This window comes from Bos indicus, chromosome 4 (genome assembly GCF_029378745.1).
Source record: "Bos indicus isolate NIAB-ARS_2022 breed Sahiwal x Tharparkar chromosome 4, NIAB-ARS_B.indTharparkar_mat_pri_1.0, whole genome shotgun sequence".
In the NCBI taxonomy this organism is placed as follows: domain Eukaryota; kingdom Metazoa; phylum Chordata; class Mammalia; order Artiodactyla; family Bovidae; genus Bos; species Bos indicus.
In genome coordinates, this window is record NC_091763.1 from 47,946,711 (window position 1) to 47,970,683 (window position 23,973).

Sequence of the window (23,973 nt, forward strand, 5' to 3'; positions counted from 1 at the left end):
TCCTTCCAGCCCAAGGGACTCTCAAGAGGCTTCTCCAACGCCACAGTTCAAAAGCATCAATCTTTGGTGCTTAGCTTTCTTTATAGTCCAACTCTCACATCCATACATGACTACTGGAAAAACCGTAGCTTTGACTAGATGGAACTTTGTTGTGAAAGTAATGTCTCTGCCTTTTTTTTTTTTTATTTCCCAAACGACCCCGAGCCAGCCGGATCGCCTCTCATTAGTGTGGCGTGCTGAAGGCCCACGCTGCCCTGGCGTCCGTATTCCCCCTGCCTGTCTCTGCTTTTTAATATGCTGTCTAGGTTGGTCATAACTTTCCTTCCAAGGAGCAAGCATCTTTTAATTTCATGGCTGCAGTCACCACCTGCAGTGATTTTGGAGCCCAAGAAAATAAAGTCTGTCACTGTGTTTCCACTATTTCCCCATCTATTTGCCATGAAGTGATGGGACAAGATGCCATGATCTTAGTTTTATGAGTGTTGAGCTTTAAGCCAACTTTTTCACTCTCCTCTTTCATCAAGAGGCTCTTTAGTTTTTCGCTTTCTGCCATACGGGTGGTGTCATCTGCATATCTGAGGTTCTTGATATTTCTCCCAGAAATCTTGATTCCAGCTTGTGCTTCATCCAGCCCAGCATTTCTCATGATGTACTCTGCATATAAGTTAAATAAGGAGGGTGACAGTATACAGCCTTGACATACTCCTTTCCCTATTTGGAACCAGTCTGTTGTTCCATGTCCATTTGTAACTGTTGTTTCCTGACCTGTATATAGGTTTCTCAAGAGGCAGGTCATGTGGTCTGGTATGCCCATTTCTTTCAGAATTTTCCACACTTTGTTGTGGTCCACACAATCAAAGGCTTTAGCATAGTCAACAAAGCAGAAGTAGATATGTTTCTGGAACTCTCTTGCTTTTTTGATGATCCAGTGGATGTTGGCAATTTGATCTCTGGTTCCTCTGCCTTTTCTAAATCCAGCTTGAACATCTGGAAGTTCACAGTTCAAGTACTGTTGAAGCCAGTCTTGAAGAATTTTAAGCATTACTTTACTAGCGTGTGAGATGAGTACAACTGTGTGGTAGTTTGAGCATTCTTTGGCATTGCCTTTCTTTGGGATTGGAATGAAAACTGACCTTTTCCAGTCCTGTGGCCACTGCTGAATTTTCCAAATTTGCTGGCATATTGAGTGCAGTATTTTCACAGCGTCATCTTTTAGGATTTGCAATAGCTCAACTGGAATTCTGTCATCTCCACTAGCTTTGTTCGTAGTGATGCTTCCTAACGCCCACTTGACTTTGCATTCCAGGATGTCTGGCTCTAGGTGAGTGATCAAACCATCGTGATTACCTGGGTCGTGAAGATCTTTTTTGTATAGTTCTTCTGTGTATTCTTGCCACCTCTTAATATCTTCTGCTTCTGTTAGGTCCCTACGATTTCTGTCCTTTATTGAGTCCATCTTTGTGTGAAATGTTCCCTTGGTATCTCTAATTTTCTTGAGGAGATCTCTAGTCTTTCTGATTCTATTGTTTTCCTCTATTTCTTTGCATTGAGTGCTGAGGAATGCTTTCTTATCTCTCCTTGCTATTCTTTGAAACTCTGCATTCAAATGGGTATATCTTTCCTTTCCCTCCTTGCCTTTCCCCTCTCTTCTATTCACAGCTCTTTGTAAGAACTCCTCAGACAACCATTTTGCCATTTTGCATTTCTTTTTCTTGGAGGTGGTCTTGATCCCTGCCTCCTGTACAATGTCACAAACCTCTGTCCATGGTTCTTCAGGCACTCTGACTATCAGATCTAATCCCTTGAATCTATTTGTCACTTCCATTATTATTCTTCCTATTTCATAATAATAGATCCTTGTTATTTTCCTCTTACTGTGTGCCTTAAGAAGTTCCATGGTCCTCTGTGCCTTTAATGATCTTAAGCTTTCTTTGAGTCTCTACTTAAAAAGAAGCCTATGCCCTTAATTGTATCACCATGGATCCCGCCCTGGTGGATTCTGCCTCAGGCTTGCCAACACATATTTGACTACAAGCTTGGAAGACAAAAACCTAATATGATGCTTGAACCAGCTGCTACTACAGATACCAGCAATATGTTGTATTGTTTTCATGAGAAATTTTGGTATTATTTTATTGATTCTCTTCTCTGAGTTGATCAAGGAGTACTCAAGATTCTATAACAGATCTATATTGATTGACTCTGTGTAAAAGAGATGATCAGCAGGAAAATGCTCAAAGAAGTCAAATTGTTCTCCAACTATTACCTTGGATTATCTTCCTATAAAAGATACATGTTATAAGGGGATTTTTTTACCTTTAACTTTCAGCAGGTGGCTGGTAATTTACCTTAACTGTATTACAGAAAGCACACTGGGGAATTGTTTGCATGAAGGCATGGGCTAGAAGCTGCATCTGGAATCAATTTTTATATTTTAAAATACTCTAAAGGAATAGCTCTTGTAGATTTTACTAGTCAACATAATCCAAAGGAATTTTTTCCATGAGGAATAGCCAGGAATCTAAGTTTAACATATATATTGAATTTCTAAAATTATTTTAGCAGATAAACATCTGCAGTAGATACTTTGTCAATAGCATATGCAATCCCCAGGTTTGTTTTGAAAGGAATTTGAGGGGCATGGGAAACTTAAACTATTCTATTCTAAATGCCATCTGGAAAAATATATATATGGGAATGACCTGGAAAGGTAGAGGGGTAAGAAAGGAAAAAGGAAAAAGAAAGACTTGCCTTCCAATTACTAAAATATATCACAGAGTTACAGAAATTAAAAACCAATACTGAGCCAAAAATAGGGAGACAAATCAATGGATCAGAATGGAGTACCAAAATAGTGACATGGATATATGAGAATTTAGTATGTGATAAAGGTGCCATCTCAAATCTATGGAGAAAACATGGTTCACTTAATAAATGGTATTGTGATAACTGACAAGTGTTTCAGAGGAAAACATTTGTATTTCTATAGCCACTCCTGGGCCAAATAAGTTTCATATGGACCAGTGATTTACATATATAAAAACAGAATTAAATACAAAGAGTACCAATTATGAGTTGATATTTTTCTAATGTAATCTCTTTCGACTTTTCTGTATTTTCCATTAAGATACGTGTTTCATCAAGACAAGGACTATCTTTACTTCAGTCCCCACTGCATCACTAACACCTAGCATACTATCAGGCACACTCAGAAAATCGTCAAAATATTAATTATTGCCCATATATGACTATTAGATACCACTGTTTCTTCCAGTGGGACTGCATATCTGTTTGTCTTGTTCAAGACACTGATGGCTAGGAAGAAATCTAAGAATGGACCCTCAACCCTGTGGATAAAAGATCAATGAAAAAGACAACGTAAGTGCTTAGGTAGATTGTTGGGGTGATTAATACTTAAATAGGTTGTTTTTTTTTAAACCACTCAGCCAGTTACTCTACAATCATCAATAAGAATCAGCTTTGCTAAATAAAGTGTGGACATATTGTGACTTTTGCCTTTTCTATTCTCATAGATTAACTGAGGACTTACAAGGCAAACCAAAAGAATCATTCTAGATGCTGATCTATCTAATATCTGAGCATCAATCTGTTTTAACCACAAACATTGATCTTTGCAGGGTACTTCAGTCCAAAGTTCCCACCGTTCTCCCTAGCGAAGAAGATCCCTGTCTATGTCCCAGAAGATTTGTGATGAGATTGTTCAACATAGCATGCTCATGTTGAGTTCATTAGAAGTTCATTACATACGGTAGAGCAGAATATATCACTGTCATCATCATAGACTAAACTTCTGAAGATGCATGATAGAGACAAGCAGAGAAAGCAGAAGTTCCTCTCACATCATGACAGCTGAAACACTCACCTGCTACTTCAACATCATTCACTGTAGTGGGTAAACCATGAGATTTGGACCAAGGTATACCAAGTTCCAAACTCTGATTTAAACATATATGAGAGCCACCCAGCAGTTTTTCTTTACCTGAAAGATTCTGTTGGAGGCTAGTTTCTCTGCTGACCTTGGCCAACAGGAACCCTCAATATTGTTAGACCACCTCTGGTTTGGTCCCTGCTCACTCACACAGAGCCCTGCCATTTCTCTTTAGCCAGGTTCCAGGGAGGAAGGCAGTGTTAAAAGAGGTGGACATAAAATGATCATTTTCTCAAGCCCATTTAGGAACAAACCAAATAATCTAAAGGAGGAGTCATGGAGGAAGACAAGTTAATATAATCATTCAGAGTGAAGGGGTAAACAAAACAGCTGGTAGAAAAGAGAAGAAAGAATGTAAACAAAATGGTTTTGTTGGTTTTGTTGGTTTCATGGTTCAAAGTCTAGATCCTTCCATTACATCTGAAATCAAGTGAGAGAAAGGGGCTTCCCAGGTGGCTCAGTGGTGAAGAATCTGCCTGCCAAGCAGGAGATGCAGGTTCAATCCCTGGGTCAGGAGGATCCCCTGGAGAAGGAAATGGTAACCCACTCCAGTATTCTTGCCTAGAGAATCCCATGGAGAGAGAAGACTGGCGGACTACAGTCCATGGAGTCACAAAGATACAAAACACAGCAACTAAACAACAATAACTTGGAGAACAAGTAAATTTGGTGAGAGAAAAAGTGGGTAGTGATATGACCACAGAGATTTGGAAAATGCAATTCATCTAGCTTCTGTGATGAGAGGAAGAGACATAAATCTCCAAAAAGGTCACTTATGAACTAGAAAAGAGATAAAAGGAGAGAAAGAGTAGGAGAAATAAAGGAAATTAGGTAGGATACCATTTCTTAACAATTTTATTTATTTTTTGGCTGTGCAAGGTCTTCACTGTTGCAAGGGCTTTTCTCTAGCTTCAGCAAGTGGGGGCTCCCCTCTAGTTGCAGTGCACAGGCTTCTTCTCATTGAGGTGGCTTCTCTTGCTGTGGAGCATGGGCTCTATGGTGCTTAGGCTTCAGTAGTTGTAGCACATGGGCTCAATAGTTGCAGCTCCTGTGCTCTAGAGCACAGGCCCTGCAGTTGTGGTGCATGGGCTCAGTTGCTCCTCGGCACATGGTATCTTCCTGGACCAGGGATCAAACCCACATCCTCTTAGTTGGCTGGCAGATTCTTTACCACTGAGCCACCAGGAAAGCCCCAATAAGATGACATTTTGAAAAAAGATTCTAAGAAATAAATCTTTTCTTTTATGAAAAATCTTAGGGAACACCCAGGGATAGGATGTTTTGCTTGCTTCATATGGTGCTTTGTACAGTTCCCCAGGCACAGAACTCCTTATAAAGGTCCTACCCCATTCTTCATACCTGACCCCTCCCTTGAGTATGAGCCCCTGAACTCAGACAACTCACCCTGAATTGCATGAAGGCCACATCACACCAGTTTCCAAGGTCTGTGAGTCCCTGAAGATGATGGTTGAGTGCTGGGTGGTTATCTACAGACTAAGGTCAGCCACTCCCTTCTTCACCTCGCTTACTCTATCAGTCAGGCAGTCAATGGCTCAATATGCACTGAGCTCCCTTGGTGCCCTGCCTTCATGAGGTGAGGGAGGGTCCATCCTCAAGAAGCCTGCCTTCCAGGCACCCAGCTGCCTTCCTGTCTGGAGGGAGAATACCTAGTGGGGGTCATGCCCCCAGCTCTTTAAATGCCTTCTCTCAAGAACCCTTCCCCTTCAAACTTGCTCTGAGAAGAGAATTTGCTGTATGGGGAGAGGTAGCATTTAGGGAGCAGCAGAGCTTTTATACACTCAAAATTTTCAGGTAGCTTCCTCTTCTTACCACTAAGGCAGTCTCATTCTCAGATCTTTCACCTGGTGCTTTGGTGAGAATCTACCCTTCAGCCAGTGGCATCATCTGACATGAATGCTGACATACGTGACATTCATCAAAACCGTATCTTTAATGGAAAGGAGCCTCTTGTCCTACCTTGCTGGTCCCCCAGTTCAACAATATTGCACCTAAAAGCATAGGCTACTCATTCATTCACTATCACAATAATTCAATCAGTTGATTCAGAGAGTAGGACCCTGAAGGATGGAGGACGGGGACAGGATGTTTTATAAGACGGAGATGGCAGAGAGCACACAGAAGGGGATAAGGCACTTTGGAGAAGAGGTTTAGTAACAGTCAGAGCATTTGGGTGTTAGGAGTAAGACACCTGGAGGGAAAGGGAGAGAGAAGAAATAGTAAACCTTAGAACCAAAGTAAATTTTGCCTATGTTTGTATCTCTATGAGGCCCTGCTCAGTATGTAGTCTGCAAAAATCCAAAGTTAAGCCAGTGATGTTTGTACCACCGTTATATACAATGAATATTAGGGGAAGCTGGGTGAAGGATGTATAGAAATGCTGAATTATTTTCTTATGGCTCTTTTTTATAATAAATTATTTCAAAATTAAAGACTAAACAAAAAAGATGTTTCTTCAGTTCAGTCGCTCAGTCGTGTCTGACTCTCTGCGACCCCATGAATCGCAGCACACCAGGCCTCCCTGTCCATCACCAACTCCCAGAGTTCACTCAAACTCACATCCATCAAGTCGGTGATGCCATCCAGCCATCTCCTCCTCTGTCGTCCCCTTCTCCTCCTGCCCCCAATCCCTCCCAGCATCAGAGTCTTTTCCAATGAGTCAACTCTTTGCATGAAGTGGCCAAAGTTCTGAAGTTTCAGCTTTAGCATCGTTCCTTGCAAAGAACACCCAGGGCTTATCTCCTTCAGAATGGACTGGTTGGATCTCCTTGCAGTCTGAGGGACTCTCAAGAGTCTTCTCCAACACCACAGTTCAAAAGCATCAATTCTTCGGCACTCAGCCTTCTTCACAGTCCAACTCTCACATCCATACATGACTACTGGAAAAACCATAGCCTTGACTAGACGGACCTTTGTTGGCAAAGTAATGTCTCTGCTTTTCAATATGCTATCTAGGTTTGTCATAACTTTCCTTCCAAGGAGTAAGCGTCTTTTAATTTCATGGCTGCAATCACCATCTGCAGTGATTTTGGAGCCCCCCAAAATAAAAGATAAACACCTCCAAATCATGTTGGTGCAACATTATGAAAACTGTATAGATTTTAGAGTCGACAAACCTGGCTTTGAATTCAGGTTCAGCCACTTGTTGCCTCTGTGACCAGTGAGCCACTTGAGCCTTCTGCCCCTCAGTTCCCTCATTCATCAAATAAGCCCCACTTTATAGTATTGTTTTGAGAACTGGGGATACTGTATATTAATTATGGAGCACAGGGGCCATCCCAGACTTTGGTTCTTAGAAAATGTTAAATTTTTGTTCTTAATATGCACCTTTTAATGGCCCCCTCAGCCCTGGGATTTCTTTGGAAGGAATGATGCTAAAGCTGAAACTCCAGTACTTTGGCCACCTCATGCGAAGAGTTGACTCATTAGAAAAGACCCTGATGCTGGGAGGGATTGAGGGCAGGAGGAGAAGGGGACGACAGAGGATGAGATGGCTGGATGGCATCACTGACTCAATGGACGTGAGTCTGGGTAAACTCCGGGAGTTGGTGGTGGACAGGGAGGCCTGGCGTGCTGCTATTCATGGGGTCGCAAAGAGTCGGACACGACTGAGCGACTGAACTGAACTGAATGCTTGCTCAATAAAGTTCTTGTTTCTAAACATGACTTTGTAACACCTTTGCCACGGCCCCAAACTGCCCCAGCCTCATCTTCCTGAGGCATCCCTGGCCCAGCCACCCCAACTGACCACTCACACCTTGACACACTCTGTGTTCACTCCTGTACATACTCATACCATTCTCCCTGGATGCATTACTTATCCCCAGCTTCAAAACAGACAATTGATTAGCCAGTGTTCTGCATTTGAGTCCAGATTTGCCAAGGACTTGGTGACCCTCAACAAATCCTCGCTTATCTGTCTCCAAGATAAAGTCAAAGCCACCATGAAGTGGGATAACAATAACAATACCTCAAACCATGGGAGGATCAATGAAGCCCATCAAAGTGCCCTGTAAAATTCAGCCTGCACCCAGAGGCACTCAATCTCAGTTGCCAAGAAGTAAGCTGAACAGTCTGTTTTTTTAAAATACCAATACCTGATGTCATTCTGACAGTTTTGTTTGTTTGTTGGTTCGTTTCAGTGGCCCAAGGAAGTCTAAAGTGAAGTGAAACCAGGGTGAACTACTGATCTTAATTTAAGCTTTAGTCGCTCAGTCGTGTCTGACTCTTTGTGACCCCATGGACTGTAGCTAGCCAGGCTCCTCTATCCTTGGGATTCTCCGGAGAAGAATTCTGGTATGGGTTGCCATTCCCTTCTACAGGAGATCTTCCCGACCCAGGGATCGAACCCAGGTCTTCTGCATTACAAGCAGTCTCTTTACCAACTGAACCACCAGGGGAGCCTTATCTTAACTTAGTGCTTCTCAAAGTATGGGGCCTGGGCCAGCACCATCAGCATCACTTGGGAAAGTGTTATATCCACAAATTTTCAGTAAAAACCTCGAAGTTCATGTTTTTACATGCTTTCAGATCATTGCTAGAGGTGAGGAACCTGTGTCTTAAACAATTTCTAGTCTTCTTCTGAGAAAATCTTACACGTCCTGGCCCAACCCAAATGTTATCCCCTCTATAAGGCCTTTTTACCTTCTAATCAGAGTCTCTGGCTCAGCTCTTGGGCCTGATCTCACTGTAATACCACCTCTCTTATAATGTTTATCACAGTGCAATGTCTTATCAAAAGACATCACCGTCTTTCCTAAGATCTTGGGAGCTATTTAGGGGCAGAACACATATCTGAATCCTATTCCTTATGTCATAATATGCCATATGTTGGAGCTATATATGAAAAATGTTGAATTGGAGAGACTTCTTTAAATCTTATTGAGAGATTTGGGCTTCCCTCATAGCTCAGTTGGTAAAGAATCTGCCTGTGACCCAGGAGGCCTCAGTTCAATTCCTTGGTCAGGAAGATCTTCTGGGTAAGGGATAGGCTACCCACCCACTCCAGTATTCTTGGGCTTCCCTTGTGGCTCAGCTGGTAAAGAATCTGCCTGCAATGTGGGAGACCTCGGTTTAATCCCTGGGTTGGGAAGATCCCCAGAGAAGGGAAAGGCTACCCATTCCAGTATTCTGGCCTGGAGAATTCCATGGACAGAGTCTATGGAGTCGCAAAGAGTCAGACATGACTAAATGACTTTCACTTTCACTTTCTTTAAATCTCATTGAGGAAAGAGTTACAATTGTGTGAAGACTAGCTGATACAAAGAACAATAAAGTACATAAAAGAAAAAAAAATAATATCTAAGATACCCTTCTTATTATAGTAGCTAGTGTATGTGTGCATGCTCACTTGCTCTTTTGTGTTTGACTTTTTGCAGGGCCATAGTGCCAGGCTCCTCTCTCCATGGAATTTTCTGGGCAAGAATACTGGAGCAGGTTGCCATTTCCTACTCCAGGGTATCTTCCTGACCCAGGGATTGAACCCATGTCTCCTGCATCGAAAGGAGGATTCGTCACCACTAGTGCTACCCGGGAAGCCCTAGTAGCTAGTATGTAGCACTTACTAGAGCCTAAGGCCTGATATGACTACTTTACTTACATGGAATAACTCATTTAAGCCTTATAACAACCTTATGCAGTGGCCAGTGTTATTATTAGTATTTTACTAACATGGCAGTTGAAGTACAAAGAAGGTAAGTAAACTGTCTGAGATCATACAATTTGTAATTGGCAGTCAAATTTGAGCTCAGGTTTTCTGGCTCACCCTCTGGGCTCCTAACTCCTCCATGCTACTACCATTTGTATGGCAATATGATGTTACAGATTCCTATTATTATCAACAGACATGTCTTCCATTCTCCCTACAGAAATGATAGATAATAGTCAACTATGAATCTTCCCTTATCCAATTCTCCCTGAAATGATGTTATTAATCACAGACATTTAGACAATATTTTCTATGTACTGGCCCTGTTCTAAGTGCATAGCAATATATTTATTTAATTCTCCATTAATCCAGTGAGGCAGATACTATTATGACCCACTTCCTATATAAGATAAGTAAGGCATGCAGAGGTTAAGGAACCAGGTCATATAAATAAGTGAATGGTGGACCAGTATATAAAATCAGGGTCTTCAGAGTCAGTCTCCTTATTACTTTGCTATGAAGGCTTTCTTTGTAGGGAGAGTTTGGGAGACATGGTCTTAGAACTAAATTTTGTTACTGTTTTTGTTATTACATCCCTCATAGGGTTGGTATGAGAAACAGTGCCAATCTCTAATTCCTAAAACCAAAAGGAAAAGAAAAAGGGGAACAAAGATTTTTAAAATCTTATTCCAACCATTTTTTACAACTAGAATTCACAACTAAGTTTGGAAAACAGAGCTATAGGATCTCTTGTGTCTGTTTGGATATATGTATATCTCAGTGTGTGTCTTTGATTTTTGGATAATATTGCTGATTGCTGAGATCAGTTTGTAACTTAGTTTGTAACTAAGCTCTAATTTACTTGGCCTTAAAAAAATTAGGCACTTACAAATCAAATAATTCTAAATACAAGAGAAATTAACCTAAATGAATTTCAGGTTCATGTGAACTGGGAAATATTCAGTACTAAATACCTGATATTAATGTTTATTTCATCTAATTAATTTAGACATGTCTAAGAGTAATTAACATTAAGCAGAATATTTTCATTGTACCTAGGTTTAATATAAGTTAAATATTATTATTATATCTGTTACATTTTGTCAGCAAGGAAATTACCTTGAGTGAAGAAACTTCTAAAAGAAAGTAAATGAGATATGAGCTTTTATCCATGATATTACTAGATGGGATCCTCTCACCTGGCCAATTAATAATAATACCTGTTCTAATGCTGGCCATAGATTTAAGGTTTGTCTTAGGGTCATTCAAACTTAATCAGAGTGACGAGCTAAGCCTAAATAAAAAATTAGCCTCTCGTCTGTTAAAAGGGAAGCTCCCACAATTATGAGGAGGATCTACATAGTTAACACCAGGCTATGGTCATTTAAGTTTAAAAGCTCCTCTATGTTGGGAACAGTTAAATCATACTAAAAATTATCAACTTGGTAATTATGAGATAATGCTGGGTGCTTTGTGAACTATGTCTATTATTATCCTTAGAGAGAGTGATTGGTATGGAAATCAGTGAATTTGTGGCACTAATTTGTGGCCTTCACATCTACAGGAATAGATATGAAGGTGTAGCCTGGGATTCCCATGAATTTAAGGTCATACATGTTAACGAATTAGAGGTAACCCCAAACAATCTACCATTGGTATGATCCCAATGGGTCAAAGATGTGTATTCTACTGGTAGGACCATTTAACAGCTTTTGTGAATGCTTGTGTGTGCCTTCAGTGGGGTTAGAGGATGTAATTGACCATATCAAAGCCTTAACAACTTTCGTAAGCTTTAAATGATAGTAACTGGGCTATTAGCCTATTGAATTCTGAGATCTCTATGATGAGAAAGGCAGTGCTACCTAGTCCAGGCCCTTGACACCTTACAGCATCTTAGGGAGATATCTGTGCTATAATTCAAAGTGAATTCTACATTTTCAAACCTGATAAATCCTTTAATGTAACACATTTGATGAACCATACAAAAAATCAGATTTCTGCTTTAAGTGACCCATTCCCTAGTCTTGATGATCTTTCAAAAAAAAAAAAACTGGTTTGGTGTGGAAGGCTCATGGCTAAAATATTTACTTTTAATTCCACTAATGTTATTAACTATACCATTTGCATTTTGCTTGTCAAACAAGATTATTATTCTTTGTATTACCAAGTATATGACTGAGCCTCTGACAAAAATGATAACTAGACTTGAAGCAGTTGATCAAATGTATAGCTCAATATATGATCAATGATTGTAATAGTGTAACTCTAGGTATGAAAAGATGCAATGAGAGGGAATAGTTTCCTGGACCATAACTAGAAGACAGGTGTCCAGAGACTTTGACTATTAGGACCTAGTCCAGTAATAGCACATTGAGTGTCTTATCAACAAAAACCTTCTTCAGAACTGGGAATGAGCCTTCCCAGCAATGCAGGACAAAATGGTCATGAAATGCCCCCCACCCCAAGTATACTTGGATTTATGACTACAAGGGGGCCATGTCAACTACAAATTGGCACTTACCAAATGCATTGCCAATGACTGAACAACAAAGGCATTTGCCATCTGCCTCTATGGAAATGGAACACCATCCTGCTATAGCTGTGGCCCTTCAACAACCCCTGAGGGAGGTCAGGGTGGAGTGAGGCACTCTGTGCTCCAGGGAATCTGGTGGGACAGGTCTTTAGATAGTTGGATGTTTTTAGGAACAGATTTTATGATCTCCATCCTTGCATCTCCTCATATCTAGAGAAGCACTAAATTCCTTCATGGTGACATCAGATCCTCATGACTAACAAAAATCCTTTTATAAATTGAGTGCTTTATGGTACTGATGTCCCCCTTCACCAAAACCTTATATATTGACTTTCCCCCCCAGTTGTTTTGGAGCAGTCTCTCAGAGCTATCTGAGATGCTGCTTCCCAGGCTGCAGTCCTCCTTTTGCCCCAAATAAAACTTAGCTTGCAACTCTCAAGTTGTACACCTTTTTTTAGTCAACAGGTGTAAACAATGATTTGAACGACTGACATAAATCAGGGTATCCCAGTTCATGTGTGATCAACCACCTTCCAAGTCAAAAAGCCCACTGCAATCCACAGATAATCAGTCATGGGACAGAGTGCCGTAAGGTAAAGAAATCAAGGCCATCTGAGCATCAAACGTGTCAGTGTCAGATTGGGAAATTCTCTATGGAGCACTCACCTGCCCTCAGACTCCAAGCTCTAGAGGTACTGACCTGCCCAAATTTATTCATATGTAGTATGGCCATCAAACTTCAGCACCCCATCCTTTCTTAAATTCAACAACTTTGTGATGGATTTGCTGCTCTTATTAACCTACCTGTCTCTCAACAACCAATGGTTAGTTTTCACTAGCCAAAAATAAACAGTCCCCAACTTCTATTATTCCATCAGTTCCATAAGTAGCTTTTGGTAGAATAAAGCTCTTTTCAGGAAAGAGCTCTCTGCAAGAGGTACCCTTTGCCTTGTCACTAACCTTAAAGCAGGCACCTCCATTCTCTACTCATCTCCAGCCCCAGCACACCTTTCAAATCTTTTCGTCACACAATAGTTTTTCTGATGATTCATTCCATAAATAAAATAGAAATAGAAATGAAGACTACATAATAAACAGATGACCAGATCTCTTCCCTAGATTCCCCTTCAGTAAGTTCATGAAAAAACTGAGTGAACAAGATAGCATCTAAAGAAAGACCATGAAGAGAACACAAGCCTGCACACAGTGGGGGATGGTGATGACTCTGACTATCTCAATGATTAACTAAGATTACTTCCTTGTTTCCCTTTAAAAGTTTTCATGGCCAAGCAGAATATTTAGAGACGGTTTTGGGCAGATAATGAGTCCACCATCTCCCCAGATTGCTAGTATTCTGATAAAAGCAACTTCTTTTTCTATCATTTGTGAGTTCGACTTTATAAGTGGCCAATTACAGGACCTGATCCAATAACAGTTCCAATTAAAACATCCAGCAACTCAGGTTGGTCCTTAATTTTTTCTAGATTGAGAGACATTTCTCAGCTATTTGTCTCATTCCTGCCTTCTCCAGGCCCATTTATCTTAATTCCAAATCAGTAGACCTACCTGTAAAATATTCCGCCCGTGGGAACGTGGACTTCTAAATGGGAAGATGTGCTTTCCTTTCTCTAGTTCATTGAAAAGACTCCTGTGGAACAAGAGACAATAATGAATACCTTAGGAAACCTACCCCAGCTCTTCAGATCAGAATTTAGAATGAAGAATCTTAACCTAGGCAACAAATTATGATTGTCAGATATGCGGATGACACCACCCTTATGGCAGAAAGTGAAGAGGAACTAAAAAGCCTCTTGATGAAAGTGAAAGTGGAGAGTGAAAAAGTTGGCTTACAGCTCAACATTCAGAAAATGAAGATCATGGCGTCCAGTCCCATCACTTCATGGGAAATAGATGGGGAAACAGTGGAAACAGTGTCAGACTTTATTTTTCTGGGCTCCAACATCACTGAAGATGGTGACTGCAGCCATGAAATTAAAAGATGCTTACTCCTTGGAAGAAAAGTTATGACCAACCTAGATAGCATATTCAAAAGCAGAAACATTACTTTGCCAACAAAGGTCTGTCTAGTCAAGGCTATGGTTTTTCCTGTGGTCATGTATGGATGTGAGAGTTGGACTGTGAAGAAGGCTGAGTGCCGAAGAATTGATGCTTTTGAACTGTGGTGTTGGAGAAGACTCTTGAGAGTCCCTTGGACTGCAAGGAGATCCAACCAGTCCATTCTGAAGGAGATCAGCCCTGGGATTTCTTTGGAGGGAATGATGCTGAAGCTGAAACTCCAGTACTTTGGCCACCTCATGCGAAGAGTTGACTCATTGGAAAAGACTCTGATGTGATGCTGGGAGGGATTGGGGGGAAGAGGAGAAGGGGACGACAGAGGATGAGATGGCTGGATGACATCACCGACTTGATGGATGTGAGTTTGAGTGAACTCCAGGAGTTGGTGATGGACAGGGAGGCCTGGCATGCTGCAATTCATGGGGTCACAAAGAGTCGGACACGACTGAGTGACTGAACTGAACTGAACTGAGGGAGGCTTTTAAAAATATAGCTGTTCTGAAGTTCTAGTTCAAGAAAGCAACATAAGACGCTCTTGAACTAACATCCTGACATGGATGCACAGAAACTACAGTTACACAGGGAATAATTCCTTCTGAAAGAAATCCAGAAACTAGCTGAGTAACTCATATACATCAGGCAAATGAGACAACACCCGTACTTAAATGGCTAGGAGAGGCTGAGATGCAATCTTGTCATAAACCCAATGCTCAGAACAGTGACATACAATTGGAAAAGAACTCACAACTTCCAACTTCACCTTGAGGAGTAAAGGGTTTGGACCTATTCAACATCTAGCACCTCAAATTTTAAGGCTTGCACTCAAGGGACGGGCTCCAAAACACCTAACTCTGATATTCAGTGGGGATTGCATTCAAAAGACCCACAAGGCTATAGAAAACTGGGTTCCTGAGGATTTACAGTCTTATCCCCCCTCCTCTTCCTCTGTGAACTCAGCACAGAGGCAGCAGACTGAACTAGAAACCCATTTCCCTGAAAGAGATCTATATGCTTATTTTTAAAATCTGCAGTTTGAGGGTCAGGCTTCTAATTTAACACAAATCTGGGGGCTGACTACATCTCTCCTGAGATTGGAAAGCACCACCTTCATGCCACCCCCCAACAAGTCACCAGTATTTCCCTAAAAAATCTTGTGTAAATATCTGGTGCCATGGCCTCTGCAGCTGTCACCCAGGGTACAATAGCCCTTGACTGCCTGGTTCTGGCAGCCAGCAGACCTTATGTTCACTATTACTAGGAACAGCTCTTATCTTGTTATTCCCTAGGGCTTTGCACACAGGGTGCAGAGATATGTCCATTTCCTAGTATTTCCCTAAGGAAGTTGATATGTATACTTTAAAAGATGCTGCCTGTGGATTTGGCTTCCAAACAGCCAATATCTCATACACTAGTAAAGTAATGCTCAAAATTCTCCAAGCTAGGCTTCAACAGTACATGAACTGTGAACTTCCAGATGTTCAAGCTGGATTTAGGAAAGGCAGAGGAACCAGATCAAATTGCCAACATCTGTTGGATTATTGAAAAAGCAAGAGAGTTCCAGAAAAACATCTATTTCTGCTTTATTGACTATGCCAAAGCCTTTGACTGTGTGGATCACAACAGAATGTAGAAAATTCTGAAAGATATGGGAATACCAGACCACCTCACCTGCCTCTTGAGAAATCTGTATGCAGGTCAGGAAACAACAGTTAGAAATGGACATGGACCAACAGACTGGTTCCAAATAGGAAAAGGAGTACATCAGGGCTGTCTATTGTCACCCTGCTTATTTAATTTATATGCAGAGTACATCATGAGATGTACTGGGCTGGAGGATACACAAGCTAGAATCAAGATTGCTGGGAGAAATATCAATAACCTCAGATATGCAGATGAAACCACCTGTATGACAGAAAGCAAAGAAAAACTAAAAAGCCTCTTGATGAAAATGAAAGAGGAGAGTGAAAAAGTTGGCTTAAAGTTCAACATTCAGAAAACCAAGATCATGGCATCTTATCCCATCACTTCATAGCAAATAGATGGGGAAACAGTGGAAACAGTGACAAACTTTATTTTCTTGGGCTCCAAAATCACTGCAGGTGTTGACTGCAGCCATGAAATTAAGACACTTGCTCCTTGGAAGAAAAGTTATGACAAACCTAGACAGCATATTAAAAAGCAGAGACATTACTTTGCCAACAAAGGTCCATCTAGTCAAAGCTATGGTTTTTCCAGTAGTCATGTATGGATGTGAGAGTTGGACTATAAAGAAAGCTGAGCGCTAAAGAAATGATGTTTTTGAATTGTGGTGTTAGAGAAGACTCTTGAGAGTCCCTTGGACTGCAAGGAGATCAAACCAGTCTATCCTAAAGGAAATCAGTCCTGAATATTCATTAGAAGGACTGATGCTGATGCTGAAACTCCAATACTTTGGCCACCTGATCCAAAGAACTAACTCATTGGAAAAGACCCTGATGCTGGGAAAGATTGAAGGCAGGAGGAGAAGGGGATGACATACAATGAGATGGTTGGATGGCATCACTGACTCAGTGGACATGAGTTTGAGCAAACTCTGGGAGTTGGTAATGGACAGGGATCCCTGGCATGCTGCAGTCCATGGGGTCACAAAGAGTTGGACATGACTGAGCAACTGAACTGACTGACTGAAACTCTTTCCCTTCAGGAAACTAATTGATGATCTTGGCACATCCTCAATTCCTGGGAACCACTAAGAACACAGAACTGCTTGAATAATCATGAAGTTTGAGATCTAAAGCCAGGGTGAATAAGGTTCATTTCCCATGAGAGAGGATTCCTTCAAGACTATGAGAGATGAATGTTTTATCTAAAGCGCAGAGAACAACACAGAGAGTTAAGAAAAATGAAGAAACAGAGGGATTGTGTTCTAAACAAAACAAAATTAAATTTCAGAAACAGACCTTAATGAAATGGAGATAAGTGACTTAGCTGATAAAGAGTTCAAAATAATGGTCATAAAAGTGCTTGCCAAAGTCATGAGAATGATGGGTGAACAAAGTAATAATAAAAACAAAAAAAGAAAATATAAGAAACTACCAAGGGGGAGGAGCCTAGATGGCAGAGGAGTAGGACAGGGAGAACACTTTCTCCCCAACAAATTCATCAAAAGAACATTTAAAAGCCGAGTAAATTCCACAAAACAACTTCTGAATACTGGCAGAGGACATCAGGCACCCAGAAAAGCAACCCAAGTCTTCGAAAGGAGGTAGGAAAAAATATAAAAGACAAAAAAAGAGACAAAAGAGGGAGGGACGGAGTTCCATCCCGGGAAGGGAGTCTTAAAAAGAGAGAAGTTTCCAAACACCAGGAAACCTTCTCACTGCCGAATCTGTGCCGAGCTTTGGAAGCACAGAGGGCAACATAACAGGGAGGAAAAATAAATAAACAATGAAAACCCATAGATTGCGAGCCCTACGGTAACTCCCCCAGCGGAGAAGCAGCGCAGACGCCTGCACACGCCATTAGCAAGCGGGGACTGGGCAGGGAGGCGTGGCGCGGGCTGCATCGCTTAGAGTAAGGACCTGGCCTGAATACCCTGAGCACTATCTGAGCGAAAGAATTTGGGCTAGCAAACCAGACTGTGGGATATCTACCACGTGAAAAGCCAGCCCTAACCTAAGACACCGCCAGGCCTGTGCACGGAACAAAGAACTGAACAGAGATAGCCAGCTGCAGACCTTCCCCCTCCGGTGACAGGCAGCCAGAGCCGGAAGAGGGCAATCGCAGCCCCAGAGAGACATTATCTATAAAACTGTAAGCAGGCTTCTTTGCTAAGTAAAACTTCTTGGGGGTCTGGACGGTCAACATCTGCCTGAGAAGTTGCGCCGGTTGTACACCTAGATAACCGAGCGGCGAGGAGGCAATAAGTCCCAGCAATCGTGCTCGCCAAACACCTCATCACCTGAGCTGCTCGGACGTGGGAAGAGCACAAAACGCAGGCCCAACCGAGTCTGCTCCTCTGAGGACTACCCGAGTGCCTGAACCTGAGCGGCTTGGACCTGGGAGGTGCAGGCAGCCCAGGGCCGGCCACGGATGGTTCCCGGCGGAGCAACCTAGAGCCTGAGCAGTGTGGGCAGGGAGGCTACAACATGCCGTGAGCGTGGGCAAACCCAGTGTGGCTGAGGCACTGCGAGCACACGCCAGTGTTACTCGTTTGCAGCTTCCCTCCCCACAGCGCGACTGAACAAGTGAGCCTAAAAAAAAAAAAAAAAAAGTGTCCTCCACCATCCCCTTTGTGTCAGGGCGGAAACCAGACACTGAAGAGACCAGCAAACAGAAGAAGCTATAACAGAGGGAACCGCCTTGGAAGCTACAGGCAATAGATTAAATAGATTTCTCCTGTGGTTAGTACCAACTACATAGGAAGGGGCCAATAGATCTTGAGAAATATAAGTCGGACCAAGGAACTAACCAAAAATGAACTGAACCCACAATACTCACAACAAAACCAGAGAAAGTCCTTGATATATTTTTACTATTTTTACGATCATTCTTTTTTTTTTAATTAAAAAAAATTTTTAAGTCCTCTATTATTTCTTTAATTTTCACTTTTATAACCTATTACTTTGCAAAAAAAAAGACCCTATTTTTTTTTTACAACAAACTTCATATATATATATATTTTTAAATTTTTTGACCTTGTTTTTTTTTTTTTCTTTTTTCTTTAACATTGTATTTTTGAAATTCCAAACTCTACTTTAGATTTTTAATTTTAGCTTTTTGGTATTTGCTATCAATTTTGTACCTATAGTTTTTTTTATAATTTCTGTGACTTTTTTTTTTTCTCTGTTTCTTTCTCTTCTTCTTTTATATAACATTGTATATCTGAAATTCCAAACTCTACTCTAGATTTTTAATTTATGTTTTTTGGTATTTGATATCAATTTTGTACCTATATTTTCTTTATAATTTTCACGACCTTGTTTGTTTTTGTTCGTTTTTTCTCTCTTTCTTTTCCTTCTTCTTTTCTTTAACATCGTATTTTTGAAATTCCTAACTCTACTCTAGATTTTTAATTTTTGCTTTTATGTATTTGTTACCAATTTTGTACCTTTAAGAACCCAATCTTCAGTACCCATTTTTCACTAGGGAGCGAGATTACTGGCTTGACTGCTCTCTCTCCCTTTGGACTCTCCTTTTTCTCCACCAGGTCGCCTGTGTCTCCTCCCTAACCCCTCTCTACTCTACCCAACTCTGTGAATTTCTGTGTGTTCCAGATGGTGGAGAACATTTAGGGAACTGATTATTGGCTGGATCTGTCTCCCTCCATTTCATTCCCCCCTTTTATCCTCCTGGCCACCTCTGTCTCCTTCCTCCGTCTTCTCTTCTCTGTATAACTCCGTGAACATCTCTGAGCGGTCCAGTTGTGGAGTGCACATAAGGAAGTGATTACTGGCTAGCCCACTCTCTCCTCTATTGATTCCACCTCATCTCATTCGGGTCACCTCTAACTCCCTCCTCCCTCTTCTCTTCTCCATGTAACGCTGTGAACCTCTGTGGGTGACCCTCACGGTAGAGAAACTTTTCATCTTTAATGTAGATGTTTTATCAATGGTGCTGTATAGAAGGAGAAGTTTTGAAACTACTGTAAAAATAAGACCGATAACTGGAAGCAGGAGGCTTAAGTCCAAACCCTGACTCCAGGGAACTCCCGACTCCAAGGAACATTAATTGACAGGAGCTCATCAAACGCCTCCATACCTACACTGAAACCAAGCACCACACAAGGGCCAACAAGTTCCAGGGCAAGACATACCAAGCAAATTCTCCAGCAACAAAGGAACACAGCCCTGAGCTCCAAGATACAGGCTGCCCAAAGTCACCCCAAACCCATTGACATCTCATAACTCATTACTGGACACTTCATTGCACTCCAGAGAGAAGAAATACAGCTCCACCCACCAGAACACCGACACAAGCTTCCCTAACCAGGAAACCTTGACAAGCCACCTGTACAAACCCACACACAGCGAGGAAATGCCACAATAAAGAGAACTCCACAAACTGCCAGAATACAGAAAGGACACCCCAAAATCAGCAATTTAAACAAGATTAAGAGACAGAGGAATACCCAGCAGGTAAAGGAAAAGGATAAATGCCCACCAAACCAAACAAAAGAGGAAGAGATAGGGAATCTACCTGATAAAGAATTCCAAATAATGATAGTGAAATTGATCCAAAATCTTGAAATCAAAATGGAATCACAGATAAATAGCTTGGAGACAAGGATTGAGAAGATGCAAGAAAGGTTTAACAAGGACCAGAAGAAATAAAAAAGAGTCAGTATATAATGAATAATGCAATAAATGAAATTAAAAACACTCTGGAGGCAAAAAAAATAGAATAACAGAGGAAGAAGATAGGATTAGTGAATTAGAAGATAGAATGGTAGAAATAAATGAATCAGAGAGGAAAAAAGAAAAACGAATTAAAAGAAATGAGGACAATCTCAGAGACCTCCAGGACAATATTAAACGCTACAACATACGAATCATAGGGGTCCCAGAAGAAGAAGACAAAAAGAAAGACCATGAGAAAATACTTGAGGAGATAATAGTTGAAAAATTCCCTAAAATGGGGAAGGAAATAATCACCCAAGTCCAAGAAACCCAGAGAGTCCCAAACAGGATAAACCCAAGGTGAAACACCCCAAGACACATATTAATCAAATTAACAAAGATCAAACACAAAGGACAAATATTAAAAGCAGCAAGGGAAAAACAACAAATAACACACAAGGGAATTCCCATAAGGATAACAGCTGATCTTTCAATAGAAACTCTCCAAGCCAGGAGGGAATGGCAAGACATACTTAAAAAGATGAAAGAAAATAACCCACAGCCCAGATTATTGAACCCACAAGGATCTCATTCAAATATGAAGGAGAAATCAAAAGCTTTACAGACAAGCAAAAGCTGAGAGAGTTCAGCACCACCAAACCAGCTCTCCAACAAATACTAAAGGATATTCTCTAGACAGGAAACACAAAAATGGTGTATAAATTCGAACCCAAAACAGTAAAGTAAATGGCAACAGGATCATGCTTATCAGTAATTACCTTAAACGTAAATGGGTTGAATGACCCAACCAAAAGACAAAGACTGGCTGGATGGATACAAACAAGACCCCTACATATGTTGTCTACAAGAGGCCCACCTCAAAACAGGGGACACATACAGACTGCAAGTGAAGGGCTGGAAAAAGATTTTCCATGCAAATAGGGACCAAAAGAAAGCAGGAGTAGCAGTACTCATATCAGATAAAATAGACTTTAAAACAAAGGCTGTGAAAAGAGACAAAGATGGTCACTACATAATGATCAAAGGATCAATCCAAGAAGAAGATATAACAATTATAAATATATATGCATCCAACACGGGAGCACCGCAATATGTGACAAATGCTAACAAGGATGAAAGGAGAAATTAACAATAACACAATAATAGTGGGAGACTTCAATACCCCACTCACACCTATGGATAGATCAACTAAACATAAAATTAACAAGAAAACACAAACTTTAAACGATACAATAGACCAGTTAGACCTAATTGATATCTATAGGACATTTCACCCCAAAACAATGAATTTCACCTTTTTCTCAAGCGCACATGGAACCTTCTCCAGGATAGATCACATCCTGAGCCATAAATCTAGCCTTGGTAAATTCAAAAAAATAGAAATCATTCCAAGCATCTTTTCTGACCACAATGCAGTAAGATTAGATCTTAATTACAGGAGAAAAACTACTAAAAATTTCAACATATGGTGGCTGAACAACACACTGCTGAATAACCAACAAATCACAGAAGAAATCAAAAAAGAAATCAAAATATGCATAGAAACGAATGAAAATGAAAACACAACAACCCAAAACCTGTGGGACACTGTAAAAGCAGTCCTAAGGGGAAAGTTCATAGCAATACAGTCATACCTCAGGAAACAAGAAAAAAGTCAAATAAATAACCTAACTCTACACCTAAAGCAACTAGAAAAGGAAGAAATGAAGAACCCCAGGGTTAGTAGAAGGCAAGAAATCTTAAAAATTAGGGCAGAAATAAATGCAAAAGAAACAAAAGAGACCACAGCAAAAATCAACAAAGCAAAAAGCTGGTTTTTTGAAAGGATAAATAAAATTGACAAACTATTAGCCAGACTCATCAAGAAACAAAGGGAGAAAAATCAAATCAATAAAATTATAAATGAACATGAAGAGATCACAGCAGACAACACACAAATACAAAGGATCATAAGAGACTACTATCAGCAATTATATGCCAATAAAATGGACAACTTGGAAGAAATGGACAAATTCTCAGAAAAGTACAACTTTCCAAAACTGGACCAGGAAGAAATAGAAAATCTGAACAGACCCATCACAAGCATGGAAATTGAAACTATAATAAAAAAATCTTCCAGCAAACAAAAGCCCAGGTCCAGATGGCTTCACAGCTGAATTCTACCAAAAATTCAGAGAAGAGATAACACCTATCCTACTCAAACTCTTCCAGAAAATTGCAGAGGAAGGTAAACTTCCAAACTCATTCTATGAGGCCACCATCACCCTAATACCAAAACCTGACAAAGATCCCACAAAAAAAGAAAACTACAGGCCAATATCACTGATGAACATAGATGCAAAAATCCTTAACAAAATTCTAGCAATCAGAATCCAACAACACATTAATAAGATCATACACCATGACCAAGTGGGCTTTATCCCAGGGATGCAAAGATTCTTCAATATCTGCAAATCAATCAATGTAATACACCACATTAACAAATTGAAAAATAAAAGCCATATGATTATCTCCATAGATGCAGAGAAAGCCTTTGACAAAATTCAACATCCATTTATGATAAAAACTCTCCAGAAAGCAGGAATAGAAGGAACATACCTCAACATAATAAAAGCTATATATGACAAACCCACATCAAACATCCTCAATGGTGAAAAATTGAAAGCATTCCCTCTAAAGTCAGGAACAAGACAAGGGTGCCCACTTTCACCATTACTATTCAACATAGTTTTAGAAGTTTTGGCCACAGCAATCAGAGCAGAAAAAGAAATAAAAGGAATCCAAATTGGAAAAGAAGAAGTAAAACTCTATTTGCAGATGACATTATCCTCTACATAGAAAACCCTAAAGACTCCACCAGAAAATTACTAGAACTAATCAATGACTATAGTAAAGTTGCAGGATATAAAATCAACACACAGAAATCCCTTGCATTCTTATACACTAATAATGAGAAAACAGAAAGAAATTAAGGAAACAATTCCATTCACCATTGCAACAGAAAGAATAAAATACTTAGGAATATATCTACCTAAAGAAACTAAAGACCTATATATAGAAAACTATAAAACACTGGTGAAAGAAATCAAAGAGGACACTAATAGATGGAGAAATATACCATGTTCATGGATTGGAAGAATCAATATAGTGAAAATGAGTATACTACCCAAAGCAATTTATAGATTCAATGCAATCCCTATCAAGCTACCAACGGTATTTTTCACAGAGCTAGAACAAATAATTTCACAATTTGTATGGAAATACAAAAAACCTCGAATAGCCAAAGCAATCTTGAGAAAGAAGAATGGAACTGGAGGAATCAACCTACCTGACTTCAGGCTCTACTACAAAGCCACAGTTATCAAGACAGTATGGTACTGGCACAAAGACAGAAATATAGATCAATGGAACA

At 40.4% G+C, this 23,973-nt stretch overlaps 1 long non-coding RNA gene across 4 annotated transcripts in view; it reads right to left on the reverse strand.

The window, feature by feature from the left end:
- The window catches only part of LOC139182701 (uncharacterized), a 697,507-nt gene that overhangs the window by 201,138 nt on the left and 472,396 nt on the right, over positions 1–23,973 (reverse strand). For 2 of the 4 annotated variants that reach the window (XR_011566223.1, XR_011566224.1), the window contains exon 5: positions 13,714–13,795. This is a non-coding gene — a long non-coding RNA (uncharacterized lncRNA). Of the gene's footprint in view, positions 1–7,433; positions 13,796–23,973 lie in introns of those variants that run through there. The other 2 variants (XR_011566225.1, XR_011566222.1) reach the window with 1 other exon arrangement.